Here is a 14,976-nt window from a genome sequence, read left to right as displayed (position 1 = left end):
ACAAGAAAAAGTATGTAGCATTCTCCTGATTTCCCTGAATTTTCTAATAAGAAGTGACAGTGAGGGACATAGGCATATATATATATATATATTTTTTTTTAAGAGAAATAGAAGTGATATAGGAGTGATATAGAAATAGGAGTGATATGATATTAAACTGTGAAGGTCAGACTAAAATCAAGAGCAAGAAGTATGTATATTGCTGCAAGTGACTTTCTCATAACGTGCTATGTTATGCATTTTTGATGTTAAATTATAATCTGGATGATTTCCATTTGTGCAGAGAAAGGAAATAGGAAAAATGGTACTGTGTTTGTTGGGGAAGATAGAAAGATGAAGAAATACAGCAGAAAATGGATGGATAGAAATGGATTTTACTGAAGATAAAAACAATGTACATAAAGCAGGTATGGTCAGGGCTTAGCCACTTCACTGAACATGAAATGAAGGTATTAGAAGAGGATGAAAAGGGAAATAATAGAAGCCAATCAACAATAAAGAGAGTGAGGTTAACAAGCTGGAAAATAACATCAAAGATATGTCTGTTCAAGAAGCTGAAATCTGTTAGTAAGATATTAAGGGAACTGATCCTGCAGATTTTAAAATCAGGGGAATTTCATTTGCAAGATAATAAAAGTGCTGACAGTGCTATTTCTAGAATGAAGGGTAGCAAAACCACATGAGTGATATTTCATCCAGCCTGGAAATAACATGACTGAGACAAAAACAATTGAAGAGAGAGAGGAGTAGGTTTGATTCTGACTCTGTCCCATCATTTCATGACAGTAAAGGTGAAATTGTTATTTAGTCTGAGCATCACAGCATCTACAGAAAAATTCTACTAGTCACTATCTTCCTCTTCATCACATCACATCACACGGGATACAGTCCTGTTTTTATCCTTTGTAAGCACACTGTCACAGCAGTAGCCTTGCTCTGTATGTGTATGTATGAAATGTGATACTGGATTGGCCACTGTTGAATAGATGTGCTTAGGCTTCCTCCTAGAGTAAGCTCCCCAAAAGCCCAAAAGGCTTTAAATTCAAAATAAGCCCAATTTTGTTAAAAAATAAAAATGAAAAAGGGGGAGAAAGAGAGGCTTAAGTGAGCAAACAGAACAGAAATACGAAGATTTGTACATCGTTCACCTGCTGCCCATTGTGTCCCTATAGACTGGTCCTTATTTCCATGTTTGGGTTCAAACAACTTGTAATTTTTTCAATGGCAGAAAAATTTGCTCATTTTCCTCCTGTCCCAGAGAGGCTCTTTCCATTATGTTTGTGCCCTTTCTGGCCAACTGATCATCTCTGCCAACCTGGCCTTTGCGTGAGCTCCTGGCCACGCTGGGTCTCCCTTGCCAGCTGTGCCTTCGAGCTCCCAAACCTTCTCTGCCCTGGTGATACTCCACATCCCCGAAGGGGCAGTGCTGTCCTCCCTTCTTTCCAGACTGCTCCACCTGAGCCACCCCCTCCCTGCGAATGATATACACATAGGAGGAGATATAGAAGTAAAGAACTGAAAAGGTAGTTACAGTAAGCAAGTACAGTTGTCTACTATACATTAAAATACAGTCTATTTTCTGGTGGATATTACATATTCTTTTATTTGGCATAATCTTTAATTAACATTTTTTAATATCTGGTAATGCCTGCTTAGGCAGACCATGTAGGCAACGTTAGATGAGTAGATGTTTCTTACAGAAATACTTGTTTTCTATGTACTACTCATCCCTGGTGTATGATTATTGAATTATTTTTATTTCAATAATTCTTTGATTGCTTTAAAATTATACTAACATATCTTTTACTTATAGGACAAGATATGATTTGAAGCACTGGGAGGTTATGTGCTATTAATAAAATGTAGCTTGTTAAATGATACAGATCCATTTTAGCTTCTGGCTAAAGTGTGTCTCATTTTATGGTGCTATTCCTACATACACTAGCATTGAAATTCTGTTCCTTACTGGAAATAATTTCTAGGAAATACATCAGACAATTAAAAGTGAAATACTTCTGGGCTATTTTTCTAATGATGCAATAATTCTGTGCACTTTTACTTTTTAGCTTGCCCTTACATTTATACCCATTTTTCATACTGCTTTGTATGTCTTTTATCAAACGCAACAGTGTTAGTCCACTTTCACAATGCCCTTCATAGTTCTGAGTGCTCTGTTTGTTTTGCACTCTTCCAGCCTCTGTTTTTAGAACTTCAGCCAGTTACATGGAAGCTGTCGATAGCAGTACCTGCTGGTCGTGGGAGCACTCAGAAAAAAATAAATTTTATAAAGCTCAGTTAAGAACTTAATTTCAGTGTTGAAAAAAACCCATTCCACTGACCCAACAGAAAAAAACCCACCAACTCAACAAACCACCGCCCCCTTGTCCAGATAAATCATCACAGCCTATCTGCACTGAGAACACTAACCTTGCCATAAATTTGGAAGTTACATTCTCTATAGGTTTCTTTTTTGCAGCCTTTTGTTTACTCTAACCCTAGAAATGTTTCTCTGAAGAAATTCTTTGAATATTTGACATAAATTATTGCTTCTCGTGGCACAGCAGAGTGGATTGGTTGAACGGTGAAAGACAGAAAGTTTCAGTTGCTGCAGAAAACAAACTCCATATAAAATGATGGAAAGAGTGTGTTTATAGAAATTAAGTAATAGAGGAAGAAAAAATTACTTGAGTTGCCCCTGCTGTTAAAAGTGTTGCAGAGAACATTTATTAAAAAAAATCAAAGCTTGTCAAAGGATTATATTTCATTGTATGTTACGATACAGTTCAATGATAATAACAAAAGGGTCTCAGGAGCATGCTTTAACTGCTCTGTTTTTGTCGAATGAATCATTCTGTAAAAGTAGGAGAAATTATAAATCTGTCTAACCGGTATGTTTTGTATCTTGTAGATCAGAAAATGCTATTTGGTTGGATGACTTCAGTACTAAATAAGCTATAAATAACCTGGTAAAAGAAAAGGAATGAGGGAGGAGAAGAAAATAATGAATAGCGGGTACTTAGCATTTTTCCTTCTAATCCTGAGCGAGGGTTGGTGCCTATCTAGGAATCATGGTGCATGAGGCAAAAGAGAGTAAATTGCCAATCGCAGACAATATTAGCGCCATGGTATCTGGGGGGTGGGAGGGAGCAGGAGCCGCAGGCTGGGGGTTCTTTGATCTTTGATGCTCTCTATCAAGCAGGTTTGGGATAGGGTAAGGGGTAGGATTTGGGATAGGGCAGGTAAGAGGCATCTTGAGCCCTTTGCACATTCTGTCTGTGATTGTATCACTTGCATTTAACATATCCATTCATAATACTATATAATCAATATTTTTGTTAATTTTGAGAAGTCTCACCTTTGTATTAAATTTGTCCTTTTTTTTTTTTCTCCTCTAGGGAAGGATTTTCTGGTGTGTGGATTTTTTTTTGCTCTTATCCTTAACAGTGATGGAGAGATTTCGGTGATGTTACGCAAACGGTTTATTCCTCATACCTGCATGTATAATCAGCCAAAGAACCCAGTCTGGCATACAGCACTTCAGATTTTATGCAAAGGTTTTAAAACACAGAAAAGAAATGATGTTGTTTCAAAATCTGGAAATGAAACACAGATCATATCCCCAAGGTTAATTGGTGTTTAAAGAGTTGAACTGTTTATTTGGAGAAAATCAAGTGAATGGACTGGAAATAATTTGGACTAGCTGACTTCCACTTGACCATTTTCTGCTTCTTTCTGGAACAGCTATTCTTGAATGTTTGGAGGTGTTAATGAAATTTAAAATGGGATGTTCTGGATTTGATTCACCAAAAAATAATGGTGTGTTGCTTCTGTGAATTTGATTCAGAGTTGCAGCAAATATATTTTCACCTACCTGATTCAAAATTGTATATTGGATTTTAGCCTGCTTGTGGTTTTGTTCTGTGCAATTAGAGAAAGGTTAAAACTCAGAGGACAATAAAATTTTTCCCATAAATATAAGACTATAGCTCACATTTCTGCACAGTTTGAGGCTATTGTGTGGTACATAAGAGAAGACCTTCATTGCAGTAATAATAATAACAACTAGTGGAAAAATTTGGAGAAAAATAGCAGTAAAGAAAAACAAAAGTCGAAATTTTTTGACAAATTAGAATACAAGTCTATTAGGAGATTTTATAAAATGCTGTTACTATGCTTTACTGACTTCAGTTCTTAAGAACTGTCACATAGACACATTGACTTGGAAAATCTCCCCCTTGACAATTTAGGCAACATAATCATTTTTCCCCTAAATGGAAGCAATAAGAACTGTTAATGTTTTGGCAATGCATAATTTGGATTTTTATAGTGGAAATATGCTGAGAAATTACAGCTTTCTGCCTTTTTGAGGTATGTATATGACATTTGAATGTTGTATAGTATTTTTGCTGGAACACAGAGATGTTCAGTTTTCTCTAATACTGTTTGTTACAAGCATTAACACTGTGATTCCAGCTCAGGCTGATTAACAGACAGCCTTTTGCCTTTCTGTGGCTAATATCACTAGACAAAAATAAAATTAATGAAAACAAGCATTATTTTGGAAAGAAAAAAGTATATATTTCACTTCTACATGTCTTCACATTATTTCCTTACTGCAAATTTTGCTTGTCGCCTTCTCCGTGGAACAAACTGTTCTCTCCCTCTCTCTCTATACATATATCAAACAGTTCTCTACTGTAATATTATCTTCTGCAACGTAAAATTAAAACAAAATGACCAGAAAATAGAAAGTACTCTTCACAACTATAAATTGTCTTTCATGGTTTTCACAGCCAGCTACTTTACACTCATTTGCTGTGTAGGTGTTCTTAGATCACAGTAAAGACAAGGTAACTTATGACTGATTTAAAGAATTCCTGGTCCTATTGTAGCCATTTTTCTTTCTATTTAATGTGTTTAATTTGCATTTTAGCATCATCAGACAGTGTAAATGGTATAAATGCATGGCAAAAATAATCTACTTAGCTACAGAGTCCTTTTGCCTATTTTGCTAACCCTTTATTTTAATAATATACCATGATTTTAATAATATACCAAAGTAGACAGTCATTAATGTTGATTTAATGTAAATGAAAAGCACCTCTTTATCTAGAAAAGATGAAAGCATATAAATAGTTGGGTGTCTGGAGAGAGTGAAAGAACAGCTACCTCTTAGGAGTGCTGACACATCTTTTGTACTCTCCCAGGAGAGTGTAAAAGTACATTCAAGCAGGTTTACTTGAGAGGGTAATTTTCTATGAAAGTAGTTTCTGACACTGTTCACTTACAGAAAGACAGCTTGGGCTCTCCCCTAGCAGAGTTTTCTCGGAGGCCAGGGAGGAAGGAGGAGTAGACTGTAACTGCGGGAGGGCTGCAATGGTTAACTCCAAGCCCTAGGGCTGAGGCAGTGACCACTTGCTCAGTGGCAACCTATAAAGACAATACTGTCTCCATCCACTTGTTCCAGACAGCTCAGGGAGTCCGTGGCACAGCCATATCCAGACTTTCATGGGTAAGACCTTTAACACTGGAGTAGCCTTCTCCATGGCAAGACCGTTTCCCTTATCCTTGTTGCTGTTTGAGAAGGTGATGGCATGGTTTGGTGGAGTGCGCAGTATTGGTTAGCCAGCAGTTATTCCCAGGTGCGATGGATGCTATCAAGCAGGATGGCAAGTTGTGGAAGAGAAGATCACACCTCTGTGGGTGATTTCAGACCCTGTGTGAATTAACAGCGAAAAAAAGTACAATTTTCATCAATTACGGTTCTTAATTAGAAAAGTAAAGTCAACATTTGAAATACTTAATGGCACTTGTGAATGAGAGAGCTGCTTAATCAGAAGAAAAGTTCAGGTAGGGACTAGGATACACCTTGGATGGCACGTAAAAACTGATATGATCTTATCTGCTTCTACAAACCTTGCAGCTGTGATTCAATAGCAAAACTGTTAGTTTGTTTTTATTCAAGAAGTGACACATGCACTTGACTGTATCCCTAGGCTTAAACGTATCATGTTTTAACTACCAATACACAGCCTGTTTCATCCCAGGGCAGACATTTCACTGTCATTTTATTCTCTTTTACTGAATGTTTATTTTATGATAGGTTTTTTTATTATTTTTTCAGGGTGGGGTTGTTCTCATTTGCATTCAAACTGTTTAATACTTTGCAATTATGAAGTTACTTTTCTTCTAATTAAATATCATGTCTCAAATATAAAGATATGCTTTCCCTCTGTGACAAAAGAATACTTCATCTAGTGTAATATAACAATATTTGTAGTGCTAAACTGCCTTAGGTTGAGAATATATATTTCTATTTCTTGTTATAAATCTTATGTATGAATACTTTAAGACCATATGAATATGTGCATACTATATATGCAGGCCTCCACATTTGTACACACAAACTGTCAAACATATGTGTGTATGTGTGTCAGCAAACATACTCATACATCCATATACAAAATATTGCTTAAGATTAATATTTATATAACTTTGGTTTGCTGTACATATGTATGTCCATATACCCTAGAGGATTCTATATATATGTATAAAATACACATATTTATTTATTTATTTATTTATTCAAAATGATCATTTTATGTTAGCCCCAAATCATACATAATATGTTTCACTGGAAATATAGTCAACAAAACATGGTTGTAAATGACTAAAGATTGGGGAAGATTTAAGCCTGAGGATGCTTGCCAGTACAGACTGAAAATGAGTATTTTCATTCTGATGATGATTTCTTTAGCATCTTGCAAATGTTACCAGACATCACTTTCACAGGTACTGCCTCTGGAGAAAAGAGACTTTGAAGAATTTTTATAGCACAAACATGCTGATTTCCTGACACTCTTATTTTATCAACATGTTGAGCTGGATATGGTCTACAGGGACTCTAGCCAGTACGGACAAATGATATGTATTTGATTCCTCTACAGTAGTATACATTCAGTTGCAGCAGATTTCTCATGATGCTTATTCTTTTTGAAAAGCAACTCTATAGAATGAGCTTTCATATAATAACATGTTGGTAATCTTTGCCATAACATCCATGAATTCATACATTATGCTGCTAAAATCACTGACACAATATTTATCAGAATATCTATCAGAAATCAAAGTTCCTATAGCTGAGCATAATTGTCTGAAAATTCTAGTCCCGACTGTATAGGAGCTTGGTAGCAGTCTTGAGCAACACTTCTAATCTTTAAAGATCATTTCTGCTATGCACATGACTTGACAGAAATAGAAAAAAGCAATTAGTTTATGTAATCCATTCCTCTGCCTGTAAAGGGTTGTTCCTTGCAGTATGTCAACACTGCAGTCTGTAAGGAAGGTAGGAATACAATCTTGCATAGTATGGGTACCCAATGAAAGTAAAGCTAAAAAAAGGAAATGTTATTTTGCATAAAACAAAATTGAGTTGTGGGATTCATTGCCAAAGGATGCTGTAAAGGTCAGATGTACAGAGGCTAAGAAAGGGATTAGACAAATTCTCAAAGAAATATGAAAGTCTATCAGTCACTATTAAACGTGATGGCCTCCAGCTCTAGAAATCCTTACAAACCACTTATAACCAGTGTTGGAGGGAAGAGGAAGGATGCATGTTGTTTCCTACATTTTTATGTAGTAGTCGATACTTCGAGAAATATTAGACAGATTAATAGGGTAAGCAGACCTTTGGTATGACTCAGTGTGGCAATTCTTATTTTCTGTGATCAAAACAAACTCATCATCATGTTGAAAATTTCTTAGCAGTTTCCACTTGTTTTCAATTTGCTTCTATGTAGTTTTCAGGATACTTTGATTATAAGACTGAGCACAGATTTTGGTCCTATTTTCTGTATAAATAACCACTCTTATTTTGTGTATCCTAGTGAGATTTACTTCTTCCTTTGGTCATCTGGCAAGCTCCATGTACTTAAAGTTGATAAGGCCCATTAGAACAGAGATGAGAGCAAGCAGGAGCGTGTAGGAGTCAGGCATCCCTCCAGACCTTCAGACAGTAACTATTTTGGAGAAAGCTCTGGCAGTTGGAGAAATGTTCTGGTAGTCCTAGAGAAATCATAGGTTCTTAGTCTCTCTGTACCAATGCACTAAGAGTTTTTTTCCATGCATTTTGCTGCTCCCCTTCTTCTAGAGGTACAAATTGTCCTTATCCTCTGCTCTCTTATTTTATTGATAACACATGTTCACCAGCACCTGCAGTCCCTCCTTCCCCAGCTCCTCCTCCTCTTTTTTTTCTTCAGAGATCCATATTCTCCCCTTTGCATCTTTACATTCCTTCTGCTTGGTACACTTGGTCCTCTTTTGCTTTAGTTGGCTCTTGTTTTTTCCCCTAAAAATCACAAAGCCCTGGGTCTGTGGTTCTATGAAAAGACTGCATCAGTTCAGGAGCAAAATTTGCTTCACCAATATGCTATACATACATCATTTGAATAGTTCCTATCTTAAAATGAATCAGGAAGGGATTGTGCTGGTCATTCAGATATACTGAAAAGGGTATGTTATATTGTAAATCTGTGTACTTGTCTGCTGCCTTGGCATTCAGTGTACTGTGTGAAATAATTGTTCGAAATAATTGTTCTTTCTTTGTTCAGCATGTGCTTTTAAGTACAACAGATCTTTAAAATGTAATTGTAACTAAGTCTAACTTGGCCAAAAGGTCTCACAATTCCTCCAATTATTTAGGGTGAATAAGACATACTTAGATCGTGGGGAAATATTTAGTGTGCTACAAAGTTCCTATTATTCTGCTGTTTTTCCTAAACCGGCAATCAAATCGAAGTGGAGACAGGCTGCAATCAACCTTGTTTTCCCCCAGCTGAGAAAGGATCAGAGAGTACATGGCCAGCCAAACAGAGGGAGATTTTCATTTGGTAGGTATATATTATAGTTACAAAGAAACTGTACCAACAAATTTTAATCCAGGAGATAAGGCTTACTCCTGTAGAAATTTGCCTGGTTTGCTGTTTAAGTGCTCCTAAACTAAAAGATGAAATATGCACAGTGCTTTTCTTCATGGGCTTTTTTCTTGAAGGCAATGTGCATGTGGAATCAGAAAGAAATAAATTCACCCCTAAAGAGTAGGCTAGCAGAGTGCAGCAGATTTAACAGTAGTATTGTTACTATGGATGAACCTATAATCAACCTCAGCTGGAACCAAACTTTACATACATCTCAAAATAAAGAAAGATTTTGAAGAGGTTCAATTATTTCTGTTCCACTGTACCCACTCAATTTCTTCTATAGACTTGATATTGGAAGTTACAAGCTCCTAGAGGCTAGAACTCGTAGTGTTTTGAATATGATGAGAAGAAACATGCAGTGAACAAGTGCTTCCCTTACAGAGTTAGTCCCCTCTTGCAGAAGCAACAGGATCATTTAAGGTGACAATAAGTATCCATGAATTGTAATGGTCATCTTAGTTGAACTGTATCTCTGACTTTTTAATTTGTTCTTTAATTTCATCTTTCCAGTCTATGTTACCTATCATTAAGAGGAATACTCTGCTTTCCCTGCAAATTGGCATGAAGGTAAGTATGGAATGAAGGTAAGTATTGGACATACTGTAGGAGAATGAGAAAATAAGAGGAAAAAAAGCATAATGTATGGTAATTCAAAGATGATGTTTTTAAAAATGTGCCTTTTAGCTGTAAAATCATCATGCCTACATGCCACCTGTGCCACCTAGATCGTAGCATTAGTGCCATCTACCAGCAATTAAAGTTTTCTGGTTGAAATGACAAATTAAGGTATGAAACAGCATTTTCCTTCAGACTGCTGCTTGAAAAATTTTTTATTGCATTATTATAAGTAGTTTGCTGATTTTAATGGTTTCTCCCTATGCTAATTCAAATGCTATATTTCTCTCCATGCTGCTACAATACCTGGAACAGCATACATTTTAAATGATTGAAATGAATTTCAATGTCAAACTTTCATGACTAAACCAAAGGGAAAATATAACTAAAAGAAAAATGAGTTTAAAATACAATGCAAAGAGAACAGGGGAGATGCGAAAGATTTATAAGGGATTCAGCCAAATAAAAAATAAAATAAAAAATGACCAAGCTGGGAAAAAGCAGGATTTTCTCATGCTTTCTGCTTAAACAAATGTATATGTATAAAAGTCATGCAGTAGAAAAAAACAAAGTGACCAGTTGTTATAATTTCTCTTTTACCATATGACATAAAATTTAACTTGTAATCAGTTTTCAATTAAAAAATTGTAGACAGTGAAAATGGTTCCATATTGATTTGTCTATTAAATGTATTTTATGTTGTGGTGTTTTTCACATTACTCTCATTCATTTCTAAAGGAGTTCTGTGAATGAAGTAAGGGTGCACTTAGTTGCTCTAAAAAGGGGAAACCTTCTCATTTAAACAATGCAGAAAAACACTCTGGAAAAGCTGTTTTTCAAAGAAGCTACTTGATATGAAATTTTAAACCATTACCTTTTCATCTTCATCGCTTTATCAGGGAATTTTTTGTAGTCTCAAACAGTGTTGACCCACCGCAGAGGACTGTGGGTAAACTGAGCGTGCTAACCAGCTGCACGCTGTTTGCCCTTGCCCCTCACTCGGAGGTAATTGGCACCACCGCTGGGATGGAAGAACAAGTACATACAAGAACATGCATTATCTGCTCTGGTGCAAAGTTGGCTGAGCTGATTCAAACCACCTTTTGTGTCTGTTCAAACTAACTCTGCTCACTTTAAACTTGGGTAGTAACAGCATTCCTGTACCTTTGAGCAGCAGGCTGTGGATAGGATGGTGGAAGACAATCTCTTAAAATGCCACAGCTGTTTTTACCATGAGTATCTGCTTCAACAGATTTGGGCACCTCCTAGGATGCATAGTAACATTCAAGCTACAAATTCCTAAGCAGAACATGAATTAAAATTTCTATTTAAATCATTCTCTAAACTGTATTTTGTAAACTAGGGCTGTCAGCCTTTATATAGTCAGTCTAATTTCACATTGGTCTTCCTTACATAAATGCAGCCCTCATTTCTATATTACAGAATTATTATAGAAATCTCAACATTTAATTCTTTCCTAAAAATACTCAATGAAACATAACTGTCAAACTCAGTTTTATTTTGACTCTCTACAGTCACTGGAGAGATGCTACAATTACCATAACAGGTTCTTCACTAAAAATAGTGACATTTTGAATAAAATAATGAGATTCATATTCCTATGTGTATAATATTCAAACCTCAACTTTCAAAGCATGTTATATTCATACAGTGTGACATTCAGGTCAAATGGACTTGATACAGCAGTTCACCTATTTGCAGATATTTGTGAGATTTAAGGATGGATTTTATGATTATTTAAAGTTTTTAAATAGATAAGTCACTTCTGATATTCTGACGGATGGTAAAAGGTAATCATACCTATGCCTATCAGCCTGAAGACCTGAGTATAGTCAGGCATTATGTAAAGTCTATGTATTTTCTCATCTGCATTTGTGGAGTAGACTGACCAGGGTAGGGATATGCTGGAAAGGAGAGAATAGATTTACAATATTTTGCCAATTTAATATGTATTAATCTAAAGTGATATGTCTGAGTTTTATTATAAGTAATTTAAACATGGTTGCTTGAAATAGGACTCTTCCATAAAAAAATGATAATTCACAGTTTGGGAGGCCAATCACTAATGAGAATGGCTTGCACAAAACTTCCCAAGTGACTGCTTTAGAGAGAAACAGATGAAATGAGACAAATAAAATCAATTCTTTTGCTGCTTTTCTGAATATTGCCCACCTGACTGTTAACTTCTATACTAAGACTCCCTTGCTGTGACAGTCTTAATGTCGATATAGAAGTCTTCGCTTATTTTTGGAAAGCAGGTGAACCTGTCAAAAAACCAACCAGTAAGTAGCAATACATGTGATGTGTGATATTGTTTTCGGTCTGTCACAAATAGACAAGAGCAGCTCCAGAAGCTACAGTATGTGGCACCTTACGTGTGACAGCTTGCCCCAAACTTCAGAACAGAACAGAGAGTTTTTTCAGTGATGATCTTTTTCCATTTTCACAGTTAAAGCCAAAAAGAACCCTCCTAACTTCAAACCAGAGATTGGTGACATTTTTGTAAAGAAGGGAAAGGAAAGGGAAAGTGAGGGGGAAGGGGGTTACATTAAGGATTCTGACAAAAGATTCAACTATGGCAACTACTGTACCACGAAAAAGGTCAATTAATGTAAACCTGGAGATTAGAACAGAATGATGTAATATAACTCTCTTTTTCCCCTCCCCAAGGAAGTATAAATGCATTCAGTTGCCACAGGCAGATGTGTGTTTCCGTGAGAAAGACAGAAACGGCCAGAGAGAGATGTAGAATGTTTTATTATTTGTTCCCTATAAAAATACAGCTAACCATAAAGCATTTGCCCTGGTGATGGTATCTGGGAGCAAGAAGTCCTTCTGGCTCAAAAAAGAGCTCAATTTGCTCTCTCCTGGATATGTAAATGGGAGTCTTCATAAGCCCTATCTCTGAAGCTAAAAATTCTGACAACTTTCCAGAATCTCGTATAGTGTAGGATAGGTTTCAGATGAACTCAGCTTAAAGGCTTTTTTGTCCTGGGAAGTCCAAAGGTTCATCCAAAATGGTATGCTTTTCTTCTTGCCAGGAGTTCTAGCCTTCAGATATGGGTGGCTTTTGGTTCTTTTGTGGAGTTGTCTTCAAGGAAGACAAAATCTATAAATCTATATAATAACAAATGAAGATATATTTTAGCAGAAAAGTACTGTGCACAAAACTTATTGAAAAGCCCTTTAATGCTGATAAATGCAAATACGGCTGATGTGTCCTGATAGTCCATTCATTTGAATAGATGATTTATTACAGTGGCTGCAGTGACGCACCTCCCTCTTAAAAGCATTCTAGTTGTACTGAAGGGTACAGCAGTGTCTTAATCAGCATTTGTAAGTGCTGCCTGCAGTAGCATAGCTACTGCTAGTAGAGCAGCCGGTAGTCGGTAGAGCAGAGCACTTCTGCACATAGTTTAGGGCATGGGAATCCTTGATTTTAAATGTATTTAAAAGTGAGTGTGTTTTATTTGTGATTATTGTGAATAATGATGCTATCATTTTAAGTATGTCTTTATGCATGGTTCCATCTCTGATCTCCTTGCCTGTATTGCCGGCTTTTTAATCATCACACCTCTGAATCGGGGTTGTCAATATGGAGTTAGCTCATAAAGAAAGGAGATTTTGTGTACGAAAGCATCAACAACTCTTTAAAACCAAACAAGCCTTTCAGTCAACAAGATATGTTGCTAGGCATAACCTTGCTAAGCTAGTGATTACAAAAGTAGTACATGGAAAAAGCAGCTAAACCTCTCTGAGGTAGTCCAGCCCAAAGACATGCAAGAGTGGAACAGGAGTCGGACCAAGCAAAATGATAAATTTCCCAGGAATCTGGGACAAAACCCAGGAACACAGTCACCTACACTGGTCAGCACTAGTGTAAAAATAAGACTGTCACCAATGGGCTGGACCAACGCTAGGTGTTTGTGCCACTCCCAGTATATCTGGAAAGTTCTTTCACTAAAAATAGCCCTGGTATTAATATTAATTTATGATAAAGCTCCCAAATTCTCCAACCTATAGTCTATCTATTGATTCCCAAAGCCTCAAAGTACAAGATAATAGAGAGCTACCTCTTTATTTATAGAAATCCTTTAATAGCACATATAAATAGAGTTTTACATTTTCAAAGTACTACACAGAAATTAGATATTAAAGCATTAAATATCACTTTCCCACACTTTCAGGAAAAGAATATCAATTCCAGTTGTTAAACTGGTATAAAGGTGATGCTGAGAACAAATATTTTGGGATGCAAAAGTTTCAGCTGGATTCTGGCAAGCAATTTGGTTGAGGTCAAAGGTACAGCAGCAGCAGTCTGCTGATTATGACGTTTTCATTTCTGACCCTACAGAATTTCTTTTTCTAGGCTCTTGTTTCACTGAAGTGCATCTGACCTATCTCCTCCCCTAAGTACAAAATGTAATTCTCTACAGAAAGTCACCAGCTATGTTGGTATGTGGAACGAAATGTAAATGTTCCCAGAGGGCCAGTGAAAGCAAAGACTGATAGTTTTCCAGCCCTAGAAATCAAGAACAACAAGAATGTTAGTTACCAAAACTAAAGTAAGCATTGGATATAAAAAGCGTGTAAAAAAATGTAGGTTTACTAAAATTATATGATCTTACATGCAGAGTCTCAGTCCTGGCTACCACTGAGGATATGAAAAAGAAATGGAGGAAAAGTGACAGAAGTCTCCATTCTGAAATCGTATCCAAGCTTTTCAATTTGTCACAAGCTACCAAGACAGGTTCACCAATGCCAGCCTATGCTTAGACTTGTGTATAGCATGAAAGAGTCTGGGATTGATGCTCAGGGAACGAGACTTTGGAAGTCGACCTGAATTCTAATTCAGCTTCTCGCTTTGCCATCAATTGCTGTATGGGATGGAAAGAGTAGCTGAAGGCAGAGGTTTATTTTCTGTTCAGCTCTGAGAACAAGCTCAGCCCACACTTGCTGAAATTTCCTCAGCTAGGACGGACTTACAAGGATTCAAAAATAAAATGAACTCTCTCTGGCCAGCTTAAGTATCTGAACGCAAGGATAACAAAATAAAAATTTTCTATTATTTCCAAACACAAAAACCTCCCCCAAAATCCTAATGGTTTTGCAGAAAGAAAACACTGTTACGAAGACTAAAGTGTTCTTAACTTCTTATTTTATTCCAATTTTGACTTCCATGCTGTGGCATATTTAAATTCTTCCCTGGTTTCATATTTGTATAAAGACAGCAGCAGTGACTGAAAATACTCTTCTTCTTCTTTTTTTTTTTTTTCCTTCCTTTTTTTTATTTTTATTTTTAACAGCTGTTTAACTCAGGAGAACTGATGACGCTGTGGACACCTGCTGTGACCAAAAAAGC

At 36.4% G+C, this 14,976-nt stretch overlaps 1 long non-coding RNA gene across 1 annotated transcript; it reads left to right on the top strand.

Annotated features, from left to right (window-relative positions):
• Positions 1-290: 290 nt before the first annotated feature.
• LOC135328390 (uncharacterized) lies at positions 291-4,541 on the top strand. The gene is made up of 3 exons (XR_010389222.1): positions 291-407; positions 2,909-3,012; positions 3,396-4,541. It is a non-coding gene; the product is annotated as an uncharacterized LOC135328390 (long non-coding RNA).
• Positions 4,542-14,976: the final 10,435 nt, after the last annotated feature.

The sequence above is a fragment of the Dromaius novaehollandiae genome, chromosome 4 (assembly GCF_036370855.1).
Source record: "Dromaius novaehollandiae isolate bDroNov1 chromosome 4, bDroNov1.hap1, whole genome shotgun sequence".
Lineage (NCBI taxonomy): Eukaryota > Metazoa > Chordata > Aves > Casuariiformes > Dromaiidae > Dromaius > Dromaius novaehollandiae.
The sequence above is the reverse complement of the archived record's forward strand: the minus strand, read 5'-3'. Positions and strand labels throughout refer to the sequence as shown.